The sequence below is a fragment of the Rhinopithecus roxellana genome, chromosome 3 (genome assembly GCF_007565055.1).
Source record: "Rhinopithecus roxellana isolate Shanxi Qingling chromosome 3, ASM756505v1, whole genome shotgun sequence".
NCBI lineage: Eukaryota > Metazoa > Chordata > Mammalia > Primates > Cercopithecidae > Rhinopithecus > Rhinopithecus roxellana.
In genome coordinates, this window is record NC_044551.1 from 120,895,599 (window position 1) to 120,922,312 (window position 26,714).

The window sequence follows — 26,714 nt, forward strand, 5'->3', positions numbered from 1 at the left end:
AGAAACTTCTTGGTGATGTGTGAATTCATCTCTCAGAGTTACACTTATGTTCATGCAGCAGTCCACTATCAGTGTTTTTGAGGAACCTGAGGAGGACTTCTTTGAATCGCATTGTAGGCCTGCGGTGATAAAGGAAATATCATCAGTTCAAATCGTGAAAGAAGCTTTCTGAGAAACTTCTTTCTGCTCTCTGAATTCCTCTCCCAGAGTTACTGCTTAGTTCTCAGGAAGCAGTTTGCTAACACTCTTTTCGTGGAATCTGCAAGTGAGATTTGGGAGCCCATAGGGGCCCATGGTGAAAAAGGATATATCTTCAGATAATAACTAGAGAGAAGCTTACTGAGAGATTGCTTTCTGATGTGTGACTTCATCACACAGAGTTCCACCCTTCCTTCTTGGAACAGTTTGCTAACTCTGTTATCTTGTGTTCTGGCAAAGTGATATTTGGGAGCTCATTGTGGGATATGGTGAAAAAGGAAATAACCTCAGATCAAAACTTGAAAGAAGCCTTCTGAGAAACTGCATTTCGATGTGTGAATGCAACTCACAGAGTTACACGTTTGTCTTCAGTGTTCAGTTTGCTAACACAGTTTTCTGGAAATCTGCAATGGATACTTCTGAACGTAATGAAGCTTACGGTGACAAAGGAAGTATCCTCAGATGAAAACTAGAAAGAAGCTTTGTTAGAAACTTCTTGGTGATGTGTGAATTCATCTCTCAGAGTTACACTTATGTTTCATGCAGCAGTCCACTATCAGTGTTTTTGAGGAACCTGAGGAGGACTTCTTTGAATCGCATTGAGGCCTGCGGTGATAAAGGAAATATCATCAGTTCAAATCGTGAAAGAAGCTTTCTGAGAAACTTCTTTCTGCTCTCTGAATTCCTCTCCCAGAGTTACTGCTTAGTTCTCAGGAAGCAGTTTGCTAACACTCTTTTCGTGGAATCTGCAAAGTGAGATTTGGGAGCCCATAGGGGCCCATGGTGAAAAAGGATATATCTTCAGATAATAACTAGAGAGAAGCTTACTGAGAGATTGCTTTCTGATGTGTGACTTCATCACACAGAGTTCCACCCTTCCCTTCTTGGAACAGTTTGCTAACTCTGTTATCTTGTGTTCTGCAAAGTGATATTTGGGAGCTCATTGTGGGCTATGGTGAAAAAGGAAATAACCTCAGATCAAAACTGGAAAGAAGCCTTCTGAGAAACTGCATTTCGATGTGTGAATGCAACTCACAGAGTTACACGTTTGTCTTCAGTGTTCAGTTTGCTAACACAGTTTTCTGGAAATCTGCAATGGGATACTTCTGAACGTAATGAAGCTTACGGTGACAAAGGAAGTATCCTCAGATGAAAACTAGAAAGAAGCTTTGTTAGAAACTTCTTGGTGATGTGTGAATTCATCTCTCAGAGTTACACTTATGTTTCATGCAGCAGTCCACTATCAGTGTTTTTGAGGAACCTGAGGAGGACTTCTTTGAATCGCATTGAGGCCTGCGGTGATAAAGGAAATATCATCAGTTCAAATCGTGAAAGAAGCTTTCTGAGAAACTTCTTTCTGCTCTCTGAATTCCTCTCCCAGAGTTACTGCTTAGTTCTCAGGAAGCAGTTTGCTAACACTCTTTTCGTGGAATCTGCAAAGTGAGATTTGGGAGCCCATAGGGGCCCATGGTGAAAAAGGATATATCTTCAGATAATAACTAGAGAGAAGCTTACTGAGAGATTGCTTTCTGATGTGTGACTTCATCACACAGAGTTCCACCCTTCCCTTCTTGGAACAGTTTGCTAACTCTGTTATCTTGTGTTCTGCAAAGTGATATTTGGGAGCTCATTGTGGGCTATGGTGAAAAAGGAAATAACCTCAGATCAAAACTGGAAAGAAGCCTTCTGAGAAACTGCATTTCGATGTGTGAATGCAACTCACAGAGTTACACGTTTGTCTTCAGTGTTCAGTTTGCTAACACAGTTTTCTGGAAATCTGCAATGGGATACTTCTGAACGTAATGAAGCTTACGGTGACAAAGGAAGTATCCTCAGATGAAAACTAGAAAGAAGCTTTGTTAGAAACTTCTTGGTGATGTGTGAATTCATCTCTCAGAGTTACACTTATGTTTCATGCAGCAGTCCACTATCAGTGTTTTTGAGGAACCTGAGGAGGACTTCTTTGAATCGCATTGAGGCCTGCGGTGATAAAGGAAATATCATCAGTTCAAATCGTGAAAGAAGCTTTCTGAGAAACTTCTTTCTGCTCTCTGAATTCCTCTCCCAGAGTTACTGCTTAGTTCTCAGGAAGCAGTTTGCTAACACTCTTTTCGTGGAATCTGCAAAGTGAGATTTGGGAGCCCATAGGGGCCCATGGTGAAAAAGGATATATCTTCAGATAATAACTAGAGAGAAGCTTACTGAGAGATTGCTTTCTGATGTGTGACTTCATCACACAGAGTTCCACCCTTCCCTTCTTGGAACAGTTTGCTAACTCTGTTATCTTGTGTTCTGCAAAGTGATATTTGGGAGCTCATTGTGGGCTATGGTGAAAAAGGAAATAACCTCAGATCAAAACTGGAAAGAAGCCTTCTGAGAAACTGCATTTCGATGTGTGAATGCAACTCACAGAGTTACACGTTTGTCTTCAGTGTTCAGTTTGCTAACACAGTTTTCTGGAAATCTGCAATGGGATACTTCTGAACGTAATGAAGCTTACGGTGACAAAGGAAGTATCCTCAGATGAAAACTAGAAAGAAGCTTTGTTAGAAACTTCTTGGTGATGTGTGAATTCATCTCTCAGAGTTACACTTATGTTTCATGCAGCAGTCCACTATCAGTGTTTTTGAGGAACCTGAGGAGGACTTCTTTGAATCGCATTGAGGCCTGCGGTGATAAAGGAAATATCATCAGTTCAAATCGTGAAAGAAGCTTTCTGAGAAACTTCTTTCTGCTCTCTGAATTCCTCTCCCAGAGTTACTGCTTAGTTCTCAGGAAGCAGTTTGCTAACACTCTTTTCGTGGAATCTGCAAAGTGAGATTTGGGAGCCCATAGGGGCCCATGGTGAAAAAGGATATATCTTCAGATAATAACTAGAGAGAAGCTTACTGAGAGATTGCTTTCTGATGTGTGACTTCATCACACAGAGTTCCACCCTTCCCTTCTTGGAACAGTTTGCTAACTCTGTTATCTTGTGTTCTGCAAAGTGATATTTGGGAGCTCATTGTGGGCTATGGTGAAAAAGGAAATAACCTCAGATCAAAACTGGAAAGAAGCCTTCTGAGAAACTGCATTTCGATGTGTGAATGCAACTCACAGAGTTACACGTTTGTCTTCAGTGTTCAGTTTGCTAACACAGTTTTCTGGAAATCTGCAATGGGATACTTCTGAACGTAATGAAGCTTACGGTGACAAAGGAAGTATCCTCAGATGAAAACTAGAAAGAAGCTTTGTTAGAAACTTCTTGGTGATGTGTGAATTCATCTCTCAGAGTTACACTTATGTTTCATGCAGCAGTCCACTATCAGTGTTTTTGAGGAACCTGAGGAGGACTTCTTTGAATCGCATTGAGGCCTGCGGTGATAAAGGAAATATCATCAGTTCAAATCGTGAAAGAAGCTTTCTGAGAAACTTCTTTCTGCTCTCTGAATTCCTCTCCCAGAGTTACTGCTTAGTTCTCAGGAAGCAGTTTGCTAACAATCTTTTCGTGGAATCTGCAAACTGAGATTTGGGAGCCCATAGGGGCACATGGTGAAAAAGGATATATCTTCAGATAATAACTAGAGAGAAGCTTACTGAGAGATTTCCTTGTGATGTGTGACTTCATCACACAGAGTTCCACCCTTCCCTTCTTGGAACAGATTGCTAACTCTGTATCTTGTGTTCTGCAAAGTGATATTTGGGAGCTCATTGTGGGCTACGGTGATAAAGGAAATAACCTCAGATCAAAACTGGAAAGAAGCCTTCTGAGAAACTGCATTTCGATGTGTGAATGCAACTCACAGAGTTACACGTTTGTCTTCAGTGTTCAGTTTGCTAACACAGTTTTCTGGAAATCTGCAATGGGATACTTCTGAACGTAATGAAGCTTACGGTGACAAAGGAAGTATCCTCAGATGAAAACTAGAAAGAAGCTTTGTTAGAAACTTCTTGGTGATGTGTGAATTCATCTCTCAGAGTTACACTTATGTTTCATGCAGCAGTCCACTATCAGTGTTTTTGAGGAACCTGAGGAGGACTTCTTTGAATCGCATTGAGGCCTGCGGTGATAAAGGAAATATCATCAGTTCAAATCGTGAAAGAAGCTTTCTGAGAAACTTCTTTCTGCTCTCTGAATTCCTCTCCCAGAGTTACTGCTTAGTTCTCAGGAAGCAGTTTGCTAACACTCTTTTCGTGGAATCTGCAAAGTGAGATTTGGGAGCCCATAGGGGCCCATGGTGAAAAAGGATATATCTTCAGATAATAACTAGAGAGAAGCTTACTGAGAGATTGCTTTCTGATGTGTGACTTCATCACACAGAGTTCCACCCTTCCCTTCTTGGAACAGTTTGCTAACTCTGTTATCTTGTGTTCTGCAAAGTGATATTTGGGAGCTCATTGTGGGCTATGGTGAAAAAGGAAATAACCTCAGATCAAAACTGGAAAGAAGCCTTCTGAGAAACTGCATTTCGATGTGTGAATGCAACTCACAGAGTTACACGTTTGTCTTCAGTCTTCAGTTTGCTAACACAGTTTTCTGGAAATCTGCAATGGATACCTCTGAACGTAATGAAGCTTACGGTGACAAAGGAAGTATCCTCAGATGAAAACTAGAAAGAAGCTTTGTTAGAAACTTCTTGGTGATGTGTGAATTCATCTCTCAGAGTTACACTTATGTTTCATGCAGCAGTCCACTATCAGTGTTTTTGAGGAACCTGAGAGGACTTCTTTGAATCGCATTGAGGCCTGCGGTGATAAAGGAAATATCATCAGTTCAAATCGTGAAAGAAGCTTTCTGAGAAACTTCTTTCTGCTCTCTGAATTCCTCTCCCAGAGTTACTGCTTAATTCTCAGGAAGCAGTTTGCTTACACTCTTTTCCTGGAATCTGCATAGTGAGATTTGAGAACCCATGGGGGCCCATGGTGAAAAACCGTATAACTTCAGATAATAACTAGAGAGAAGCTTACTGAGAGATTGCTTTCTGATGTGTGACTTCATCACACAGAGTTCCACCCTTCCCTTCCTGGAACAGTTTGCAAACTCTGTTATCTTGTGTTCTGCAAAGTGATATTTGTTATCTCATTGTGGGCTATGGTGAAAAAGGAAGTAACCTCAGATCAATACTGGAAAGAAGCCTTCTGAGAAACTGCATTTCGATTTGTGCATGCAACTCACAGAGTTACACGTTTGTTTTCAGTGTTCAGTTTGCTAACACATTGTTCTGGAAATCTGCAGTGGGATACTTCTGAACGTAATGAAGCTTACGGTGACAAAGGAAGTATCCTCAGATGAAAATTAGAAAGTTAGAAACTTCCTGGTGATGTGTGAATTCATCTCTCAGAGTTACACTTATGTTTCATGCAGCAGTCCACTATCAGTGTTTTTGAGGAACCTGAGAAGGACTTCTTTGAATCGCATTGAGGCCTGCGGTGATAAAGGAAATATCATCCGTTCAAATCGTGAAAGAAGCTTTCTGAGAAACTTCTTTCTGATCTCTTAATTCCTCTCCCACCGTTACTGCTTAGTTCTCAGGAAGCAGTTTGCTAACACTCTTTTCGTGGAATATGCAAAGTGAGATTTGGGAGCCCTTAGGGGTCCATGGTGAAAAAGGATATATCTTCAGATAATAACTAGAGAGAAGCTTACTGAGAGATTGCTTTCTGATGTGTGACTTCATCACACAGAGTTCCAAATTTCCCTTCTTGGAACAGTTTGCTAACTCTGTCATCATGTGTTCTGCAAAGTGATATTTGGGAGCTCATTGTGGGCTATGGTGAAAAAGGAAATAACCTCAGATCAAAACTGGAAAGAAGCCTTCTGAGAAACTGCATTTCGATGTGTGAATGCAACTCAAAGACTTACACGTTTGTCTTCATTGTTCAGTTTGTTAACACAGTTTTCTGGAAATCTGCAACGGGATACTTCTGAACGTAATGAAGCTTACGGTGACAAAGGAAGTATCCTCAAATGAAAACTAGAAAGAAGCCTTGTTAGAAACTTCTTGGTGATGTGTGAATTCATCTCTCAGAGTTTCACTTATGTTTCATGCAGCAGTCCACTATCAGTGTTTTTGAGGGACCTGAGGAGGACTTCTTTGAATCGCATTGAGGCCTGCGGTGATAAAGGAAATATCATCAGTTCAAATCGTGAAAGAAGCTTTCTGAGAAACTTCTTTCTGCTCTCTGAATTCCTCTCCCAGAGTTACTGCTTAGTTCTCAGGAAGCAGTTTGCTAACACTCTTTTCGTGGAATCTGCAAAGTGAGATTTGGGAGCCCATAGGGGCCCATGGTGAAAAAGGATATATCTTCAGATAATAACTAGAGAGAAGCTTACTGAGAGATTGCTTTCTGATGTGTGACTTCATCACACAGAGTTCCACCCTTCCCTTCTTGGAACAGTTTGCTAACTCTGTTATCTTGTGTTCTGCAAAGTGATATTTGGGAGCTCATTGTGGGCTATGGTGAAATAGGAAATAACCTCAGATAAAAACTGGAAAGAAGCCTTCTGAGAAACTGCATTTTGATGTGTGAATGCAACTCACAGAGTTACACGTTTGACTTCAGTGTTCAGTTTGCTAACACAGTTTTTTGGAAATCTGCAATGGGATACTTCTGAACCAATGAAGCTTACGGTGACAAAGGAAGTATCCTCAGATGAAAACTAGAAAGAAGCTTTGTTAGAAACTTCTTGGTGATGTGTGAATTCATCCCTCAGAGTTACACTTATGTTTCATGCAGCAGTCCACTATCAGTGTTTTTGAGGAACCTGAGGAGGACTTCTTTGAATCGCATTGAGGCCTGCGGTGATAAAGGAAATATCATCCGTTCAAATCGTGAAAGAAGCTTAGTGAGAAACTTCTTTCTGCTCTCTTAATTCCTCTCCCACCGTTACTGCTTAGTTCTCAGGAAGCAGTTTGCTAACTCTCTTTTCGTGGAATACGCAAAGTGAGATTTGGGAGCCCATAGGGGCCCATGGTGAAAAAGGATATATCTTCAGATAATAACTAGAGAGAAGCTTACTGAGAGATTGCTTTCTGATGTGTGACTTCATCACACAGAGTTACACCTTTCCCTTCTTGGAACAGTTTGCTAACTCTGTTATCTTGTGTTCCGCAAAGTGATATTTGGGAGCTCATTGTGGGCTATGGTGAAAAAGGAAATAACCTCAGATCAAAACTGGAAAGAAGCCTTCTGAGAAACTGCATTTCGATGTGTGAATGCAACTCACAGACTTACACGTTTGTCTTCATTGTTCAGTTTGCTAACACAGTTTTCTGGAAATCTGCAACGGGATACTTCTGAACGTAATGAAGCTTACGGTGAAAGGAAGTATCCTCAAATGAAAACTAGAAAGAAGCTTTGTTAGAAAATTCTTGGTGATGTGTGAATTCTTCTCTCAGTTACACTTATGTTTCATGCAGCAGTCCACTATCAGTGTTTTTAAGGAACCTGTGGAGGACTTCTTTGAATCGCATTGAGGCCTGCGGTGATAAAGGAAATATCATCAGTTCAAATCGTGAAAGAAGCTTTCTGAGAAACTTCTTTCTGCTCTCTGAATTCCTCTCCCAGAGTTACTACTTTGTTCTCAGGAAGCAGTTTGCTAACACTCTTTTCGTGGAATCTGCAAAGTGAGATTTGGGAGCCCATAGGGGCCCATGGTGAAAAAGGATATATCTTCAGGTAATAACTAGAGAGAAGCTTACTGAGACATTGCTTTCTGATTTGTGACTTCATCACACAGAGTTCCACCCTTCCCTTCTTGGAACAGTTTGCTAACACTCTTCTCGTGGATTCTGCAAAGTGATAGTTGGTAGCTCATTGAGGGCTATGGAGAAAAAGGAAATATCCTCAGATCAAAACTGGAAAGAAGCCTTGTGAGAAACTGCATTGTCATGTGTGAATGCAACTCACTGAGTTACACGTTTATCTTCAGTGTTCATTTTGCTAACACAGTTTTCTGGAAATCTGCAATGGGATACCTCTGAACCCAATGAAGCTTACGGTGACAAGGGAACCATCCTCAGATGAAAACTAGAAAGAAGCTTTGTTAGAAACGTCTTGGGGATGTGTGAATTCATCTCTCAGAGTTACACGTATGTTTCATGCAGCAGTCCACTATTAGTGTTTTTGAGGAACCTGAGGAGGACTTCTTTGAATCGCATTGAGGCCTGCAGTGATAAAGGAAATGTCATCAGTTCAAATCGTGAAAGAATCTTTCTTAGAAACTTCTTTCTGCTCTCTGAATTCCTCTCCCAGAGTTACTGCTTAGTTCTCAGGAAGCAGTTTGCTAACAATCTTTTCGTGGAATCTGCAAACTGAGATTTGGGAGCCCATAGGGGCCCATGGTGAAAAAGGATATATCTTCAGATAATAACTAGAGAGAAGCTTACTGAGAGATTGCTTTCTGATGTGTGACTTCATCACACAGAGTTCCACCCTTCCCTTCTTGGAACAGTTTGCTAACTCTGTTATCATGTGTTCTGCAAAGTGATATTTGGGAACTTATTGAGGGCTATGGTGGCAAGGAAATATCCTCAGATCAAAACCCGAAGGAAGCCTTCTGATAAACTGCATTTCCATGTGTGAATGCAACTCACAGAGTTACACGTTTCTGTTCAGTGTTCAGTTTGCTAAAACAGTTTTCTGGAAATCTGCATTCGGATATTTCTGAATGCAATGAAGCTTACGGTGACAAAGGAAATATCCTCGGATGAAAACTAGAAAGAATATTTGTTAGAAACATCTTGGTGATGTGTGAATTCATCTCACACTGTTACACCTATGTTTCATGCAGCAGTCCATTATCACTGCTTTTGAGGAATCTGAGAAGGACTTCTTTGGATCGCATTGAGGCATACGCTGATAAAGGAAATATCATCAGTTCAAAAAGTGAAAAAAGCTTTCTGGGAAACTTCTTTTTGATCTAGTTATTACGTGAGGATATATCCTTTTTCACCATCGGCACCAATGGGCTCCCAAATATCACTTTTCAGATTCCACGGAAAGAGCGTAAGCAAACTGCTTCCTGAGTTCTCACGTGGAACTCTGTGAGATGAATTCAAAGATCCCAATGAAGTCTCTCTGAAAGCTTCTTTCACGTTTCGAACTGATGATATTTCCTTTAACAACGTAGTCCTCAATGCGATCCAAACAAGCACTTCTCTGGTTCTTCAAAGACAGTGTTAATGGGCTGCTCCACGAAATATAAGTGTAACTCTGTGAGTTGAATTCACACATCACGAAGAAGTTTCTAACAAAGCTTCTTTCTAGTTTTCATCTGAGGATATTTCTTTTGTCACCGTAAGCTTCATTGCGTTCGGAAGTATCCCATTGCGGATTTCCAGAAAACTGTGTTAGCAAACTGAACACTGAAGAGAAGCGTGTAACTCTGTGAGTTGCATTCACACATCGAGATGCAGATTCTCAGAAGGCTTCTTTCCAGTTTTCTTCTGAGGATATTTCCTTTTTCACCATAGCGCTCATTGAGCTCTCAAGTATCACTTTGCAGAACACAAGATAACAGAGTTAGCAAACTGTTCCAAGAAGGGAAGGGTGGAACTCTGTGTGATGAAGTCACACATCAGAAAGCAATCTCTCAGTAAGCTTCTGTCTACTTCTTATCTGAGGATATATCCTTTTTCACCATGGGCCCCTAAGGGCTCCCAAATCTCACTTTGCAGATTCCACTAAAAGAGTGTTAGCAAACTGCTTCCTGAGAACTAAGCTGTAACTCTGTGAGATGAATTCACAGATCCAAAAGAAGTTTCTCAGAAACCTTCTTTCACGTTTTCAACTGATGATATTTCCTTTATCAAGGGAGTCCTCAATGCGATCCGAAGAACCTCTTCTCAGGTTCCTCAAAGACAGTGTTAATGGGCTGCTCCAAGAAATATAAGTATAACTCTGTGAGTTGAATTCACACATCAGGAGGAAATTTCTAAGAAAGCTTCTTTTTACTTTTCATCAGAGGATATTTCCTATGTCACCGTAAGGTTCGTTAAGCTAAGAAGTATTCCATTTCAGATTTCCAGAAAACTGTGTTAGCAAACTGATCACTGAAGAGAAACGTGTAACTCTGTGAGTTGCATTCACACATGGCAATGCAGTATTCAGGAGGCTTCTTTCTAGTTTTCATGTGAGGATATTTCCTTATTCACCATAGCCCTCAATGAGCTCCCAAATATCATTTTGCAGAATCCAAGACAAGAGTGTTAGCAATCTGTTCCAAGAAGAGAAGGGTGGAACTCTGTGTGATGAACTCACACATCACAAAGCAATCTCTCAGAAACCTTCTCTTTAATGATTATGTGAGGATATTTCCTTTTTCACCATGGGCCCCTATGTGCTCCCAGATATCACTTTGCTGATTCCACGTAAAGAGTGTTAGCAAACTGCTTCCTGAGGAGTAAGCTGGAATTCTGTGGGATGAATTCACAGATCAGAAAGAAGTTTCTCAGAAAGCTTCTTTCACGTTTTCAACTGATGATATTTCCGTTATCAACGTAGGCCTCAATGCGATCCAAAGAAGTCCTTCTCAGATTCCTCAAGAACAGTGTTAATGGACTGCTCCAAGAAACATAAGTGTAACTCTGTGGGATGAATTCACACATCACCAAGAAGTTTCTAAGAAAGCTTCTTTCTAGTTTTCATCTGAGGATCTTTCCTTTCTCACCGTAAGCTTCATTGCACTAAGCATTAACCATTGCAGTTTTCCAGAAAACTGTGTTAGCAAACTGATCGCTGAAGAGAAACGTGTAACTCTGTGAGTTGCATTCACACATGGCAATGCAGTTTCTCAGAAGGCTTCTTTCCAGTTTTCGTGTGAGGATATTTCCTTTTTCACAATAGCCCTCTATGAGTTCCCTAATATCACTTTGCAGAATCCACGACAAGAGTGTTAGCAAACTGTTCCACGATGGGAAGGTTGGAACTCTGTGTGATGAAGTCACACATCAGAAACAATCTCTCAGAAACCATTTCTATAGTTATTATGTGAGGATATATCCTTTTTCACCATGGGCCCCTATGGGTTCCCAAATATCACTTTGTAGATTCCACGAAAAGAGTGTTAGCAAACTGCTTCTTCAGGTCTAAGCTGGAACTCAGTGAGATGAATTCACAGATCCCAAAGAAGTTTCTCAGAAAGCTTCTTTCACGTTTTGAACTGATGATATTACCTTTATCAACGTAGTCCTCAATGCGATCCAAGAAGCACTTCTCAGGTTCCTCAAAGACAATGTTAATGGGCTGCTCCACGAAATATAAGTGCAACACTGTGAATTGAATTCACACATCACGAAGAAGATTCTAAGAAAGCTTCTTTCTAGTTTTCATCAGCGGATATTTCCTTTGTCACCGTAAGTTTCATTAGGCTAAGAAGTATTCCATTGCAGATTTCCAGAATACTGTGTTAGCAAACTGATCACTGAAGAGAAACGTGGAAGTCTGTGAGTTGCATTTACACATTTCAATGCAGTTTCTCAGAAGGCTTCCTTCCCGTTTTCATGTGAGGATATATCCTTTTTCACCATAGCCCTCTATGAGCTCCCAAATATCACTTTGCAGAATTCACAACAAGAGTGTTAGGAAACTGTTCCAAGAAGGTAAGGGTGGATCTCTGTGTGATGAAGTCACACATCAGAAAGCAACCTCTCAGAAAGCTTCTCTCTAGTTATTATGTGAGGATAATTCCTTTATCACCGTGGGCCCCTAGGGGCTCCCAAATAACACTTTGCAGATTCCACGAAAAGAGTGTTAGCAAACTGCTTCCTGCGGTATAAGTTGTAACTCTGTGATCTCAATTCACAGATCCCAAGAGAGTTTCTCAGAAAGCTTCTTTCATGTTTTGAACTGATGATATTTCCTTTATCAAGGTAGTGCTCAATGCGATCCAAAGAAGCCCTTCACAGTTTCCACAAAGACAGTGTTAATGGACTGCTCCACGAAACATAAGTGTAACTCTGTGAGATGATTTCACACATCACCAAGAACTTTCTAAGAAAGCTTTTTTCTAGTTTTTATCTGAGGATATTTCCTTACTCACCGTAAGCTTCACTGCGCTAAGGAGTATCCATTGCACATTTCCAGAAAACTGTGTTAGCAAACTGATCACTGAAGAGACACGTGTACCTCTGTGAGTTGCATTCACACATGGCAATGCAGTTTCTCAGAAGGCTTCTTTCCAGTTTTGATGTCAGGGTATTTCCTTTTTCACCATAGCCCTCATTGAGCTCCCAAATATCACTTTGCAGAATCCACGACAAGAGTGTTAGCAAACTGTTCCAAGAAGGGGAGGGTGGAACTCTGTGTGCTGAAGTCACACATCAGAAAGCAATCTCTCAGAATCCTTCTCTCTAGTTATTATGTGAGTATATATCCTTTTTCACCATTGACCCGTATGGGCTCCCAAATATCACTTTGCAGATTCCACGAAAAGTGTGTTAGCAAACTGGTTCTTGAGGTCTAAGCTGGAACTGTGTGAGATGAATTCACAGATCAGAAAGAAGTTTTCAGAAAACTTCTTTCACGTTTTCAACTGATGATATTTCCCTTATCGAGGTAGTCCTCAATGCGTTACAAAGAAGCCCTTCTGAGGTTGCTCAAAGACAATGTTAATGGACTGCTCCACGAAACATAAGTGAAACTCTGTGAGATGAATTCACACTTCACCAAGAACTTTCTAAGAAAGCTTCTTTCTAGTTTTCATCTGAGGATATTTCCTATCTCACCATAAGCTTCATTGCGCTAAGCAGTATCCATTGCAGATTTCCAGAAAGCTGTGTTAGCAAATTGATCACTGAAGGAAACGTGTAACTCTGTCAGTTACATTCATACATGGCAATGCAGTTTCTCTGAAGGCATCTACCCAGTTTTCATGTGAGGATATTTCTTTTTTCACCTTAGCCCTCAATGAGCTCCCAAATATCACTTTGCAGAATCCACGACAAGAGTATTAGCAAACTTTTCCAAGAAGGGAAGGGTGGAACTCTGTGCGATGAAGTCATACATCAGAAAGCAATCTCTCAGAAACCTCTCTAGTTATTATGTGAAGATATATCCTTTTTCACCATGGGCCCCTATGGGCTGCCAAATATCACCTTGCAGATTCCACGAAAAGAGTGTTAGCAAAGTGCTTCCTGAGGTCTAAGCTGGAACTCTGTGAGATGAATTCACAGATCAGAAAGAAGATTCAAAGAAAGCTTCTTTCACGTTTTCAACTGATGATATTTCCTTTATCAACGTAGGCCTCAAAGTGATCCAAAGAAGCGCTTCTCAGGTTCCTCAAAGAAAGTGTTAATGGACTGCTCAACGAAACATAAGTGTAACTCTGTGAGATGAATTCACACATCACCAAGAAGTTTCTAAGAAACCTTCTTCCTAGTTTTCATCTGAGGACATTTCCTTTCTCACCGTTAGCTTCATTGCACTAAGCGGTATCCATTGCAGATTTCCAGAAAACTGTGTTAGCAAACTGATCACTGAAGAGAAACTTGTAACTCTGTGAGTTGCATTCACACATGGCAATGCAGTTTCTCAGAAGGTTTCTTTCCAGTTTTGATCTCAGGATATTGCCTTTTTCACCGTAGCCCTCTATGCGCTCCCACATATCACTTTGTAGAATCCATGACAATAGTGTTAGTAAACTGTTCCAAGAAGGGAAGGGTGGAAATCTGTGTGATGAAGTCACACATCAGAAAGCTACCTCTCAGAAAGCTTCCCTCTGGTTATTATGTGAGGATATTTCCTTTTTCAACATGGGCCCCTATGGGCTCCCAAATATCACTTTGCAGATTCCACGAATAGAGTGTTAGCAAACTGCTTCCTGAGGTCCAAGTTGTAACTCTGTTAGATGAATTCACAGATCACAAAGAAGTTTCTCAGAAAGCTTCTTTCACGTTTCGAACTGATGATATTTCCTTTATCAAGGTAGTCCTCAATGCGACCCAAAGAAGCACTTCTAAGGTTCCTCAACGACAGTGTTAATGGGCTGCTACACGAAATACAAGTGTAACTCTGTGAGTTGAATTCACACATCACGAAGAAGTTTCTAAGAAAGTTTCTTTCTAGTTTTCATCAGAGGATATTTCCTTTGTCACCGTAAGCTTTATTGTGCTAAGCAGTATCCATTGCAGTTTTCCAGAAAACTGTGTTAGCAAACTGATCACTGAAGAGAAACGTGTAACTCTGTGAGTTGCATTCACACATGGCAATGCAGGTTATCAGAAGGCTTATTTCCATTTTTGAATTGAGGATACTTCCTTTTTCACCATAGCTCTCAATGAGCTCCCAAATATCACTTTGCAGAATCCACGAAAAGAGTGTTAGCAAACTCTTTCAAGAAGGGAAGGGTGGAAATCTGTGTGATGAACTCACACATCAGAAAGCAATCTCTCAGTAAGCTTCTCTCTAGTTATTATTAGAGGATATTTCCGTTTTCACCATGGGCCCCTATGGGCTCCCAAATCTCACTTTGCAGATTCCATGAAAAGAGTGTTAGCAAACTGCTTCCTGAGGGCTAATTTGTAACTCTGAGAGAGGAATTCAGAAAACACAAAGAAGTTTCCCAGAAAGCTTCTTTCACGTTTCGAACTGATGATATTTCCTTTATCAAGGTAGTCCTCAATGCGATTCACAGAAGCACTTCTCAGGTTCCTCAAAGACAGTGTTAATGGGCTCCTCCACGAAATATAAGTGTAACTCTGTGAGTTGAATTCACACATCACGAAGAAGTTTCTAAGAAAACTTCTTTCTAGTTTTCATCAGAGGATATTTCCTTTGTCACCGTAAGCTGCATTAGGCTAAGAAATATTGCACTGCAGATTTCCAGAAAACTGTCTTAGGAAACTGATCACTGAAGAGAAACGTGGAAGTCTGTGAGTTGCATTCACATATGGCAATGCAGTTTCCCAGAAGGCTTCTTTCCAGTTTTCATGTGAGGTATTTCCTTTTTCACCATAGCCCTCAATGAGCTCCCAAATATCACTTTGCAGAATTCACAACAAGAGTGTTAGCAAACTGTTCCAAGAAGGGAAGGGTGGATCTCTGTGTGATGAAGTCACACATCAGAAAGCAACCTCTCAGAAAGCTTCTCTCTAGTTATTATGTGAGGATAATTCTTTTATCACCGTGAGCCCCTAGGGGCTCCCAAATATCTCTTTGCAGATTCCACGAAAAGAGTGTTAGCAAACTGCTTCCTGCGGTATAAGTTGTAACTCTGTGAGATCAATTCACAGATCCCAAGGAAGTTTCTCAAAAAGCCTCTTTCATGTTCGAACTGATGATATTTCCTTTATCAAGGCAGTCCTCAATGCGATCCAAAGAAGCCCTTCTCAAGTTCCACAAAGACAGTGTTAATGGACTGCTCCACGAAACATAAGTGTAACTCTGTGAGATAAATTCACACATCACCAAGAACTTTCTAAGAAAGCTTCTTTCTAGTTTTCATCTGAGGATATTTCCTTACTCACCGTTAGCTTCACTGCGCTAAGGAGTATCCATTGCACATTTCCAGAAAACTGTGTTAGCAAACTTATCACTGAAGAGACACGTGTACCTCTGTGAGTTGCATTCACACATGGCAATGCAGTTTCTCAGAAGGCTTCTTTCCAGTTTTGATCTCAGGATGTTTCCTTTTTCACCATAGCCCTCATTGAGCTCCCAAATATCACTTTGCAGAATCCACGACAAGTGTGTTAGCAAACTGTTCCAAGAAGGAAAGTGTGGGACTCTGTGTGCTGAAGTCACACATCAGAAAGCAATCTCTCAGAATCCTTCTCTCTAGTTATTATGTGAGTATATATCCTTTTTCACCATTGGCCCCTATGGGCTCCCAAATATCACTTTGCAGATTCCACGAAAAGAGTGTTAGCAAACTGGTTCTTGAGGTCTAAGCTGGAACTGTGTGAGATGAATTCACAGGTCAGAAAGAAGTTTCTCAGAAAACTTCTTTCACGTTTTCAACAGACGATATTTCCCTTACGGAGCTAGTCCTCCATGCGTTACAAGGAAGCCCTTCTCAGGTTGCTCAAAGACAGTGTTAATTGACTGCTCCATGAAACATAAGTATAACTCTGAGAGATGAATTCACACATAACCAAGAACTTTCTAAGAAAGCTTCTTTTCAGTTTTCATCTGAGGATATTTCCTATCTCACCATAAGCTTCATTGCGCTAAGCAGTATCCATTGCAGATTTCCAGAAAGCTATGTTAGCAAATTGATCACTGAAGAGAAACGTGTAACTCTGTCCGTTGCATTCATACATGGCAATGCAGTTTCTCTGAAGGCATCTACCCAGTTTTCATGTGAGGATATTTCTTTTTTCACCTTAGCCCTCAATGAGCTCCCAAATATCACTTTGCAGAATCCACGACAAGAGTATTAGCAAACTTTTCCAAGAAGGGAAGGGTGGAACGCTGTGCGATGAAGTCATACATCAGAAAGCAATCTCTCAGAAACCTCTCTAGTTATTATGTGAAGACATATACTTTTTCACCATGGGCCCCTATGGGCTGCCAAATATCACCTTGCAGATTCCACGAAAAGAGTGTTAGCAAAGTGCTTCCTGAGGTCCAAGATGGAACTCTGTGAGATGAATTCACAGATCAGAAAGAAGAATCTATGAAAGCTACTTTCACGTTTTCAACTGATGATATTTCCTTTATCAACGTAGGCCTCAAAGTGATCCAAAGAAGCGCTTCTCAGTTTCCTCAAAGAAAGTGTTAATGGACTGCTCCACGAAACATAAGTGTAACTCTGTGAGAGGAATTCACACATCACCAAGAAGTTTCTAAGAAAGCTTCTTCCTAGTTTTCATCTGAGGACATTTCCTTTCTCACCGTTAGCTTCATTGCGCTAAGCAGTATCCATTGCAGATTTCCAGAAAACTGTGTTAGCAAACTGATCACTGAAGAGAAACTTGTAACTCTGTGAGTTGCATTCACACATGGCAATGCAGTTTCTCAGAAGGTTTCTTTCCAGTTTTGATCTCAGGATATTGCCTTTTTCACCGTAGCCCTCTATGCGCTCCCACATATCACTTTGTAGAATCCACGACAATAGTGTTAGTAAACTGTTCCAAGAAGGGAAGGGTGGAACTCTGTGTGATGAAGTCACACATCGGAAAGCTACCTCTCAGAAAGCTTCCCTCTGGTTATTATGTGAGGATATTTCCTTTTTCAACCTTGGCCCCTATGGGCTCCCAAATATCACTTTGCAGATTCCACGAACAGAGTGTTAGCAAACTGCTTCTTGAGGTCTAAGTTGTAACTCTGTTAGATGAATTCACAGATCACAAAGAAGTTTCTCAGAAAGGTTCTTTCACGTTTCGAGCTGATGATATTTTCTTTATCAAGGTAGTCCTCAATACGATCCAAAGAAGCACTTCTACGTTTCCTCAAAGACAGTGTTAATGGGCTGCTACACGAAATATAAGTGTAACTCTGTGAATTGAATTCACACATAACGAAGAAGTTTCGAGGAAAGCTTCTTTCTAGTTTTCATCTGAGGATATTTCCTTTCTCACCGTAAGCTTTATTGTGCTAAGCAGTATCCATTGCAGTTTTCCAGAATACTGTGTTAGCAAACTGATCACTGAAGAGAAACGTCTAACTCTGTGAGTTGCATTCACACATGGCAATGCAGTATCTCAGAAGCCTTCTTTCCAGTTAGATCTGAGGATATTTCCATTTTCACCATAGTCCTCAATGAGCTCCCAAATATCACTTTGCAGAATCCACGATAAGAGTGTTAGCAAACTGTTCCAAGAAGGGAAGGGTGGAACTCTGTGTGCTGAAGTCACACATTAGAAAGCAATCTCTCAGAATCCTTCTCTCTAGTTATTATGTGAGGATATATCCTTTTTCACCATCGACCCCTATGTGTTCCCAAATATCACTTTGTAGATTCCATGAAAAGAGTGTTAGCAAACTGCTTCCTGAGGTCTAAGTTGTAACTCTGTGAGAAGAATTCACAGATCCCAAAGAAGTTTCTCAAAGAGCTTCTTTCACGTTTTGAACTGATGATATTTCCTTTATCAATGAAGGCCTCAAATCGATCCAAAGAAGCACTTCTCAGGTTCCTCAAAGACAGTGTAAACAGGTTGCTCCACGAAATATAAGTGTAAATCTGTGAGCTGAATTCACACATCACGAAGAAGTTTGAAGAAAGCTTCTTTCTAGTTTTCATCAGAGGATATTTCCTTTATCACCGTAAGCTTCATTAGGATAAGAAGTGTTCCATTGCAGATTTCCAGAAAACTGTGTTAGCAAACTGATCACTGAAGAGAAAGGTGTAACTCTGTGAGTTGCATTTACACATATCAATGTAGGTTATCAGAAGGCTTATTTCCATTTTTGAATTGAGGACATTTCCTTTTTCACCATAGCTCTCAATGAGCTCCCAAATATCACTTTGCAGAATCCACGAAAAGAGTGTTAGCAAACTGTTCCAAGAAGGGGAGGGTGGAAATCTGTGTGATGAACTCACACATCAGAAAGCAATCTCTCAGTAAGCTTCTCTTTAGTTATTATTTCAGGATATTTCCTTTTTCACCATGGGCCCCTAGGGTCTCCCAAATCTCAGTTTGCAGATTCCACGAAAAGAGTGTTAGCAAACCGCTTCCTGAGGTCTAAGTTGTAACTCTGTGAGAGGAATTCACAGATCACAAAGAAGTTTCCCAGAAAGCTTCTTTCAGGTTTCGAACTGATGATATTTCCTTTATCAGCGTAGGCCTCAATGCGATCCAAAGAAGTCCTTCTCAGTATCCTCAAAAACAGTGATAAGGGACTGCTCCACGAAACATAAGTGTATCTCTGTGAGATGAATTCACACATCACCAAGAATTTTCTAAGAAAACTACTTTCTAGTTTTCATCTGATATTTCTTTGCCAACATAAGCTTCATTGCAATAAGAAGTATTCCACTGCAGATTTCCAGAAACCTGTGTTAGCAATCTGGCCACTGAAGAGAAACTGTAACTCTGTGAGTTGCATTCACACATGACAATGCAATTTCTCAGAAGGCTTCTTTCCAGTTTTCATGTGAGGATATTTCCTTTTTCACCATAGCCCTCAATGAGCTATCAAATATCACTTTGCAGAGTTCACGACAAGCGTGTTAGCAAACTGTTCCAGCAAGGGAAGGGTGGAACTTTGTGTGATGAAGTCACACATCAGAAAGCAATCTCTCAGAAAGCTTCTCTCTAGTTATTATGTGAGGATATTTCCTTTATCACCATAGGCACCTATGGGTTAACAAATATCACTATGCAGATTCCACGAAAAGAGTGTTAGCAAACTGCTTCCTGAGGTCTAAGTTGTAACTCTGTGAGATGAATACACTGACCCCAAGGAAGTTTCCCAGAAAACTTCTTTCACGTTTTGATCTGATGATATTTCCTTTATCAAGGAAGTCCTCAATGAGATCCAAAGAGGCAGTTCTCATCTTCCTCAAAGAGAGTGTTAATTGGCTGATCCACGATATATAAGTGTAACTCTGTCAGTTGAATTCACACTTCACGAAGAAGTTTCTAAGAAAGCCTCTTTCTAGTTTTCATCAGAGGATATTTCCTTTGTCACCGTAAGCTTCATTAGGCTAAGAAGTATTCCATTGCAGATTTCCAGAAAACTGTGTTAGCAAACTGTTCACTGAAGACAAACGTGTAACTCTGGGAGTTGCATTCACACATGGCAATGCAGTTTCTCAGAAGGCTTCTTTCCACTTTTCATCTGAGGATATTTCCTTTTTCACCATAGTACTTAAAGAGCTATGAAATATCACTTTGCAGAATCCACGACAAGCGTGTTAGCAAACTGCTCCAAGAAGGGAAGGGTGGAACTCGGTGTGATGCAGTCACACATCAGAAAGCAACCTCTCAGAAAGTTTCACTCTAGGTATTATCTGAGGATATATCCTTTCTCACCATGGGCCCCTATGGGCTCCCAAATCTCACTTTGCAGATTCCACGAAAAAGTGTTAGCAAAGTGCTGCATGAGAACTAAGCTGTACCTCTGTGAGAGTAATTCACAGATCACAAAGAATTTTCCAGAAAGCATCTTTCAACTATTGAACTGATGATATTTCCTTTCTCAGCGTAGACCTCAATGCGATCCAAAGAAGTCCTTCTCAGGTTCCTCAATAACAGTGATAATGGACTGCTGCATGAAACATAAGTGTAACTCTGTGAGATGAATTCACACATCACCAATAAGTTTCTACAAAGCTTCTTTCTAGTTTTCATCTGAGGATATTTCTTTTGTCACCGTAAGCTTCATTGCGTTCAGAAGTATCCCATTGCGGATTTCCAGAAAACTGTGTTAGGAAACTGAACACTGAAGACAAACGTGTAACTCTGTGAGTTGCAATCACGCATCGAAACGCAGTTTCTCAGAAGGCTTCTTTCCAGTTTTGATCTCAGGATATTTCCTTTTTCAACATAGCCCTATATGAGCTCCCACATATCACTTTGTAGAATCCAAGACAATAGGGCTAGCAAACTGTTCCAAGAAGGGAAGGGAGGAACTCTGTGTGATGAAGTCACACATCGGAAAGCTACCTCTCAGAAAGCTTCTCTGTAGCTATTTTGCGAGGATATTTCCTTTTTCACCATGGGCCCCTATGGTCTCCCAAATATGAATTTGCAGATTCCACGAACAGAGTGTTAGCAAACTGCTTCTTGTGGTCTAAGCTGGAACTCTGTGAGATGAATTCACAGATCCCAAAGAAGTTTCTCAGAAAACTTCTTTCACGTTTTGAACTGATGATATTTCCTTGATCAAGGTAGTCCTCAATGCGTTCCAAAGAAGCACTTGTCAGGTTCCTCAATGACAGTGTTAATGGTCTGCTCCACGAAATATAAGTGTAACTCTGAGTTGAATTCACACATCACGAAGAAGTTTCTAAGAAAGCTTCTTCTAGTTTTCATCTAAGGATATTTCTTTGCCACGCTAAGCTTCATTGCACTAAGAAGTATCCCACTGCAGATTTCCAGAAAACTGGGTTAGCAAACTGATCACTGAAGAGAAACGTGTAACTCTGTGAGTTGCATTCACACATGGCAATGCAGTTTCTCAGAAGGCTTCTTTCCAGTTTTCATGTGAGGATAATTCCTTTTTCACCATAGCCCTCAATGAGCTCCCAAGTATCACTTTGCAGAATCCACGACAAGAGTGTTAGCAAACTGTTCCAAGAAGGGAAGGGTGGAATTCTGTGTGAGGAAGTCACACATCAGAAAGCAATCTCTCAGAAACCTTCTCTTTGGTTATTATGTGAGGATATATCCTTTTTCACCATGGGCCCTTAAGGGCTCCCAAATATCACTTTGCAGATTCCACGAAAACAGTGTTAGCAAACTGCTTCCTGACTTCTAAGCTGGAACCCTGTGAGATAAATTCACAGATCAGTAAGAAGTTTCTCAGAAACGTTCTTTCACGTTTTCAACTGATGATATTTCCTTTATCAATGAAGGCCTCAATGCGATCCAAAGAAGCCCTTCTCAGGTTCATCAAGGAGAGTGTTAATGGACTGCTCCACGAAACATAAATGTAACTCTCTGAGACGAATACACACATCACAAAGAAGGTTCTAGGAAATCTTCTTTCTAGTTTACTTCTAAGGATATTTCTTTGTCCCCGTAAGCTTCATTATAATAAGAAGTATCCCACTGCAGATTTCCAGAAAACTGTTAGCAAACTGGTCACTGAAGAGAAACGTGTAACTCTGCGAGTTGCGTTCCACATATCAATACAGATACTCAGAAGCCTTCTTTCCAGTTTTGATCTGAGGACATTTCCTTTTTCACCATAGCCCTCAATGAGCTCCCAAATACCACTTTGCAGAATCCACGACAATAGTGTTAGCAAACTGTTCCAAGAAGGGAAGGGTGGAACAATGTGTGATGAAGTCACACATCGGAAAGTAAACTCTCAGAAAACTTCTCTCTAGGTTTTATGTGAGGATATTTCCTTTTTCACCATGGGCCCCTATGGGCTCCCAAATATCATTTTGCAGATACCACGAAAAGAGTGTTAGCAACGTGATTCCTGAGGTCTAACTTGTAACTCTGTGAGATGAATTCACAGATTCCAAGAAAGTTTCTCAGAAAGGTTCTTTCACGTTTTCAACTGATAATATTTCCTTTATCAACGTAGTCCTCAATGCGATCCAAAGCCCTTCTCAGTTTCCTTAAAGACAGTGTTAATGGGCTGCTCCATGAAATATAAGTGTAATTCTGTCAGTTGAATTCACACATCACGAAGAAGTTTTTAAGAAAGCTTCTTTCTAGTTTTCATCAGAGGATATTTCCTTTGTCACCGTAAGCTTCATTAGGCAAAGAAGTATTCCATTGCAGATTTCCAGAAAACTGTGTTAGCAAACTGATCACTGAAGAGAAACGTGTAACTCTGTGAGTTGCATTCACAAATGGCAATGCAGTTTCTCAGAAGGCTTCTTTCCAGTTTTCGTGTGAGGATATTTACTTTTCACCATAGCCCTCAATGAGCTCCCAACTATCACTTTGCAGAATCCACGACAAGAGTGTTAGCAAACTGTTCCAAGAAGGAAAGGGTGGAACTCTGTGTGATGAAGTCACACATCAGAAAGCAATCTCTCAGAAAGCTTCTCTCTAGTTATTATGTGAGGATATATCGTTTTTCACCATGGGCCCCTATGGTCTCCCAAATCTCACTTTGCAGATTCCACGAAAAGAGGGTTAGCAGACTGCTTCCTGAGGTCTAACCTGGAACTTTGTGAGATGAATTCACAGATCCGAAAGAAGTTTCTCAGAAAGCTTCTTTCACGTTTTCAACCGATGATATTTCCTTTATCAAGGTAGTCCTCAATGCGATCCAAAGAAGCCCTTCTCAGGTTACTCAAAGACAATGTTAATGCACTCCTCCACGAAACATAAGTGTAATTTTGTGAGATGAAGTCACACGTCACCAAGAAGTTTCTAAGACAGCTTCTTTCTAGTTTTCATCTAAGGATATTTCTTTGTCACCATAAGCTTCATTGAACTAAGAAGTATCCCATTGCAGATTTCCAGAAAACGGTGTTAGCAAACTGATCACTGAAGAGAAACATGTAACTCTGTGAGATGCATTCATACATGGCAATGCAGTTTCTCAGAAGGCTTCTTTCCAGTTTTCATCTGAGGATATTTCCTTTTTCACCGTAGCCCTCAATGAGCTCCCAAATATCACTTTGCAGAAACCATGACAACAGTGTTAGCAAACTGTTCCAGGAAGGGAAGGGTGGAACTCTGTGTGATGAAGTCACACATCAGAAAGCAATCTCTCAGAAAGCTTCTCTCTAGTTATTAGGTGAAGATATTTCCTTTATCACCGTGGGTCCCTAGGGGCTCCCAAATATCACTTTGCAGATTCCACGAAAAGAGTGTTAGCAAACTGCTTCCTGACGTATAAGTTGTAACTCTGTGAGATGAATTCACAGATCCCAAAGTAGTTTCTCAGAAAGCTTCTTTCACGTTTTGAATTGATGACATTTCCTTTATCAAGGTAGTCCTCAGTGCGATCCAAAGAAGCACTTCTCAGGATCCTCAAAGACAGTGTTAATGGGCTGTTCCACGAAACATAAGTGTAAGTCTGTGAGATGAATTCACACATCATCAAGAATTTTCTAAGAAAGCTTCTTTCTAGTTTTCATCTAATGATATTTCTTTGTCACCGTAAGCTTCATTGCACTAAGAAGTATCCCCCTGCAGATTTCCAGAAAACTGTGTTAGCAAACTGATCACTGAAGAGAAACGTGTAACTCTGTGAGTTGCATTCACATATGCAATGCAGTTTCTCAGAAGGTTTCCTTTCAGTTTTGATCTGAGGATATTTCCTTTTTCACCATAGCCCTCAATGACCTACCAAACATCACTTTGCAGAATCCAAGACAAGGGTGTTAGCAAACTGTTCCAAGTAGGGAAGGGTGGAATTCTGTGTGATGAAGTCACACATCGGAAAGCAACCTCTCAGAAAGCATCTCTCTAGTCATTATGTGAGGATATTTCCTTTTTCACCGTGGGCACCTATGAGCTCCCAAATTGCACTTTGCAGATTCCACGAAAAGAGTGTTAGTAAACTGCTTAATGAGATCTAAGCTGGAACCCTGTGAGATGAATTCACAGATCACAAAGACGATTCTCAGAAAACTTCTTTCACGTTTTCAACTGATATGACCTTTATCAATGGAGGCATCAATGCGATCCAAAGAAGCCCTTCGAAGGTTCCTCAAAGACAATGTTAATGGACTCCTCCACGAAACATAAGTGTAGCTCTGTGAGATGAAATCACACGTCACCAAGAAGTTTCTAAGAAAGCTTCTTTCTAGTTTTCATCTAAGGATATTTCTTTGCCACCCTAAGCTTCATTGCACTAAGAAGTATCCCATTGCAAATTCCCGTAAAACTGTGTTAGCAAACTGATCACCGAAGAGAAACGTGTAACTCTGTGAGTTGCATTCACCATGGCAATGCAGTTTCTCAGAAGGCTTCTTTCCAGTTTTCATTGTGAGGATATTTCCTTTTTCACCATAGCCTTCAATGGCCCCCAAATATCACTTTGCAGAATCCACGACAAGAGTGTTAGAAAACTGTTTCAGTAAGGGAAGGGTGGAACTCTGTGTGATGAAGTCACACATCAGAAAGCAACCTCTCAGAAAGATTCTTTCTAATTATTATTTGAGGATATTTCCTTTATCACCGTGGGCTGCTAGGGGCACCCAAATATCACTTTGCAGATTCCACGAGAAGAGGGTTAGCAAACTGTTTCCGGTGGTCTAAGTAGTAACTCTGGGAGATGAATTCACAGATCCCAAAGAAGTTTCTCAGAAAGCTTCTTTCATGTTTTGAACTGATGATATTTCCTTTATCAACGTAGGCCTCAATGCAATCCAAAGAAGCCCTTCTCAGGTTGCTAAAAGACAGTGTTAATGGGTTGCTCCACGAAATATAAGTGTAACTCTGCAAAGTGAGGTTTGGGAGCCCATAGGGGCCCATGGTGAAAAAGGATATATCCTCAGATAATAACAAGAGAGAAGCTTACTGAGAGATTTCTTTCTGATGTGTGACTTCATCACACAGAGTTCCACCATACCTTTCTTGGAACAGTTTCCCAAATCTGTTATCTTGTGTTCTGCAAAGTGATATTTGGGAGGTAATAGAGGGCTATGGTGAAAAAGGAAATATCCTCAGATCAAAACTGGAAAGAAGCCTTCAGAGAAACTGCATTTCGATGTGTGAATATAACTCACAGAGTTACACGTTTGTCTTCAGTGTTCATTTTGCTAACACAGTTTTCTGGAAATCTGCAATGGATACTTCTGAACTCAATGAAGCTTACGGTGACAAAGGAAATATCCTCAGAGGAAAACTGGATGGAAGCTTTGTTAGAAACTTCTTGGTGATGTGTGAATTCCTCTCACAGAGTTACACTTATGTTTCATGCAGCATTCCACTGTCACTGTTTTTGAGGAACCTGAGAAGGACTTATTTGGATCGCATTGAGGCCTACGCTGATAAAGGAAATATCATCAGTTCAAAAAGTGAAAGAAGCTTTCTGTTAAACTTCTTGGTGATTTGTGAATTCCTCTCACAGGGTTACAGCTTAGTTCTCAGGAAGCAGTTTGCTAACACTCTTTTCATGGAATCTGCAAAGTGAGATTTTTTAACCCCTTAGGGGCCCATGGTGAAAAAGGGTATATCCTCAGATAATAACTAGAGGGAAACTTACTGAGAGATTGCTTTCTAATGTGTGACTTCAACACCCAGAGTTCCACCCTTCCCTTCTTGGAACAGTTTGCTAACTCTCTTATCTTGTGTCCTGCAAAGTGATATTTGGGAGCTCATTGAGGGGTATGGTGAAAAAGGAAATATCCTCAGATCAAAACTGGAAAGAAGCCTTCTGAGAAACGGCATTGCGATGTGTGAATGCAACTCACAGAGTTACACGTTCCTCTTCAGTGTTCATTTTGCTAATACAGTTTTCTGGAAATCTGCAATGGGATACTTCTGAACGCAATGAAGCTTACGGTGACAAAGGAAATATCCTCAGATTAATACTAGAAAGAAACTTTGTTAGAAACTTCTTTGTGATGTGTGAATTCATCTCACATAGTTACACTTATGTTTCATGCTGCAGTCCATTATCACTGTTTTTGAGGAATCTGAGAAGGACTTCTTTGGATCGCATTGAGGCCTACGCTTATAAAGGAAATATCATCAGTTCAAATCGTGAAAGAAGCTTTCTGTTAAACTTCTTGGTGATTTGTGAATTCCTCTTACAGGGTTACAGCTTAGTTCTCAGGAAGCAGTTTGCTAACACTCTTTTCGTGGAATCTGCAAAGTGAGATTTTTTAACCCCTTAGTGGCCCATGGTGAAAAAGGGTATATCCTCAGATAATAACTAGAGGGAAAGTTACTGAGAGATTGCTTTCTAATGTGTGACTTCAACACCCAGAATTCCACCCTTCCCTTCTTGGAACAGTTTGCTCACTCTCTTATCTTGTGTCCTGCAAAGTGATATTTGGGAGCTCA